At 38.4% G+C, this 2,457-nt stretch overlaps 1 non-coding gene across 1 annotated transcript; it reads left to right on the top strand.

Annotated features, from left to right (window-relative positions):
- The first annotated feature begins 375 nt into the window (after positions 1 to 375).
- On the top strand, positions 376 to 481 carry LOC143675247 (U6 spliceosomal RNA). The gene has a single exon (XR_013171488.1). It is a non-coding gene; the product is annotated as a U6 spliceosomal RNA (small nuclear RNA).
- The last annotated feature ends 1,976 nt before the right edge of the window (positions 482 to 2,457 follow it).

Here is a 2,457-nt window from a genome sequence, read left to right as displayed (position 1 = left end):
CATTTATTCACGCTAATGCTATTCCATTCCAGAACATTTTAACCTGAGGTTTAGAAACCTCTAAGAAGACAGTGCTTGGTATTCAGGGGAGTCTAGATAGCTCCTGATATTTCCTCCATCAGTGGAAATCTGTGTTTGTATGTGTGCATGCGTGGTTCTAGGATGAAAGATCCATCACTTTCATTACTTTATTGAAGAGTTCCGAGACCTGTCAAATAAGTTAAGATCCACCTTGCCACAATGTTTGCCAGATTATGTGCTCCTTAAATGCAGAGAGCTTTGTCTTTTGCATATACCTTAAAGCTTCCCAAAGTACCTGACAGAGTAAGCTTCAATATGTGTTTTGTAAAATCTGTGATTAAGAAAATGAACAGAGTGCTTGCTTTGGCAGCATATATTCTAAAATTGAAACAATATAGAGAACATTAGCATGGCTTCTGCACAAGGATGACATGCAAATTCATGAGCATTCCATATTTTTCTGTCAGCCCTTTTGGGAACCCTGCCCCCCAAAATAGGATAATGAACACATGTAATTCCCTTTGCACTTAAAATGGAGAATATGCATTGACATTTTAAAAAACTGTCCTGCTATCCATGGTTAATACTATATTCAAGTCTTATATCTAACCCTGTCCAATATGTTCTAGCCAAATCTGCGCCAGCACCAAGAGCTGAAAGAAATGAGACAATTGTGCAGATAACATGGGACATGTCCTCATTTCTGATAAAGAGAATATAAGACATGAGAGCTAGAAAGAGGAAAGAGAACAAGCCAGAGGGATAGGCTCTTGCCTCTGCCCTCTGCCCTTGGGTCATGTTTGCAGGGCCTTAATCTAGCTTGCAGGTGGGGGCTGCCTGCCCCCTTACTATCCCACCTCCTCTCTTGGATCTTGGCTGCCTCTGCTTCCCCAATACATTGGCAGACTGAAAACTGAGCAACAGCTATTGGCTCATGATATCCATAAATCATCCATGTATGAGAGCACTCTTAGCCTCACCAGAAGTTGGGATGTAGGGGTTCAAGTCCCAGTAGGTGCTTCCTGTTTCTGTGAACTTCAGTGAGTCATTTGAAGATGTCTGAGCTTTACTTTTCCAATCTCTATAATGGTGTCACTATATGTACGCAAATAAACAAGCAGATGAGTGCAAAATAATTCCATTTTTTACTACATGCCAATAAAAGTTTTGCTGTTGATAACAGCATTTGTCATGCTCACCCTGGACTTGCATAATTTGTCAGAGCCTGGAAATTTTAACTCTTGGCTTAAATGAGTCCATCTGCAGCTTTTTTTAAGCTTAGGGTTTAAGTTGTTTGTGTTGTGCAATTCTCTGGGTTTTAAAACAATTTTTATTTTAATAACATATGTAAATAAAACTTATAATTTCCCATTTAACCACATTCGGATATATAATTCAGTGTTATTAATTACAATCACAATGTTGCCCTACCATCACCACCAACCATTACCAAAATGTTTTCATCCTCCCAAATAGAAAGTATACATTTTAAGCCTTTACTTCCTATTCCCTACCCCCTACCCTGTCACCTGGTAACCAATATTCTGGATTTTAACTCTATGAGTTTGCTTATTCTATTTCATTCCTTTTGTCTCTGGCTTATTTCACTGAACAGGATATCTTCAAAGTTCATTGTGTATTAGAACTTTACTAATTTTGAGACAAAAACCATCAACAGTTACTAAAACGTGAATTGAGACTAACATCTCCCTACAAAGTAAAACTCAAGCCAACAATATTTATGAGTTTAATAGCTTCTGATTAACCGACTGTCTCTCATATTTTTTCCCTTCCCATTCCTAGGTTTTATACAACTTCCTTGCCAGCCAATACCCAAATCCCTAAAAATCTGAGCTGAATGTGCCAGGCAGAATTCTGACTACCCACAAACAAACTCGGGATTTAGTTAAGGCCTCCTGTATCTGAGCTAAGCGTTCATACCCTTTAGTGATGTTTCCAGGAATTCCCTCAACCCTGTAACTGCTCTCTAACTTCTGATCTCCCTGATATGTAATCAGAAGCTATAAAATACCATGGAGTGGACAAGACCCACAATTATTTAAACAGTTGAACTAGCTTATTTTCTATGCTTAACCCATAATTTTAGTAAATAATTCTCCCTTTTCAAACCTCAGTTTCTTCATCAGTAAAATCAGGATGATGCTACTGGTCTTGGAGGTTGTTAATGCAGAATGAGCATTTCTACCTGGGGCATTAAACAATGCTTCATAGATGGGCCACTTTAGTTGGAATTTGAAGGATCAGAATGGAGTAACCAGTGGAGAGGGTGGAAATTATTTCGCTAGATTTCAACACTTGCTATGGAAGGTAGATTACATATCATCACTGAAGAAGACCAACAGAAGAAATCAAGGCATGAAAAGATGAATATTTATGGCACATTCGGATAAGAAAGAATTCCTTGTCACCATTGGG

Source organism: Tamandua tetradactyla, chromosome 2 (assembly GCF_023851605.1).
Source record: "Tamandua tetradactyla isolate mTamTet1 chromosome 2, mTamTet1.pri, whole genome shotgun sequence".
Taxonomy (NCBI): domain Eukaryota; kingdom Metazoa; phylum Chordata; class Mammalia; order Pilosa; family Myrmecophagidae; genus Tamandua; species Tamandua tetradactyla.
The sequence above is the reverse complement of the archived record's forward strand: the minus strand, read 5'-3'. Positions and strand labels throughout refer to the sequence as shown.